The sequence below is a fragment of the Lithobates pipiens genome, unplaced genomic scaffold (assembly GCF_037356315.1).
Source record: "Lithobates pipiens isolate NorthernLeopardFrog02 unplaced genomic scaffold, aLitPip1_a1.2 Scaffold_18, whole genome shotgun sequence".
Taxonomy (NCBI): Eukaryota; Metazoa; Chordata; class Amphibia; order Anura; family Ranidae; genus Lithobates; species Lithobates pipiens.
The window spans coordinates 479470311-479470898 of NW_027507758.1; the positions used below are offsets into that span (position 1 = coordinate 479470311).

The window sequence follows — 588 nt, forward strand, 5'->3', positions numbered from 1 at the left end:
GAACTATGCGTTGGTGTACAAATGTCCTATGAAGAAGAAGGGATATTTTGACTTGTCCTTGCACATTGGCTGAGAAAAGCATAAACTGCGGGATGTTGCACAATTGCGTTTCTGCTGAGGCCCAGACCTTAGTCTGCTCTAAACAACTTTCTCAAACTCCTGCTTGGTCTTCCTTTTCTTGTCAGAAAGCGGTACACCAAAAGGAGCAGGTACAGTTGCCGAAACCCGGGATCGAACCGGGGACCTTTAGATCTTCAGTCTAACGCTCTCCCAACTGAGCTATTTCGGCCTTTTCTGCCTAATCTTGATGACAATTCTGGGGTACCATGTGCTGGTGTGAAGGAATGACAATGACAAGTGACATTTTTATGTCTATGCATTTAGCCGGAAAGGAAAACAGGCAGCAAGATACTTTACTTTGTTCCAGGTGAAACTAAGCAACCACCCTGTTAGGACAACAGGCACATGAGAAGCGAAAGAATCAAACACGCACTGGCCTAATTCATGGGAAAGTCATATAATCAAAGGTAGGGTTATCCATGTTCAGGATACAACAATTGCCAAAACCCGGGATCGAACCAGGAACCT

General features: G+C 44.9%; 1 non-coding gene across 1 annotated transcript; it reads right to left on the reverse strand.

Annotated features, from left to right (window-relative positions):
* Window positions 1–216: 216 nt before the first annotated feature.
* TRNAF-GAA (transfer RNA phenylalanine (anticodon GAA)) lies at window positions 217–289 on the reverse strand. Its single transcript has one exon. It is a non-coding gene; the product is annotated as a tRNA-Phe (tRNA).
* Window positions 290–588: the final 299 nt, after the last annotated feature.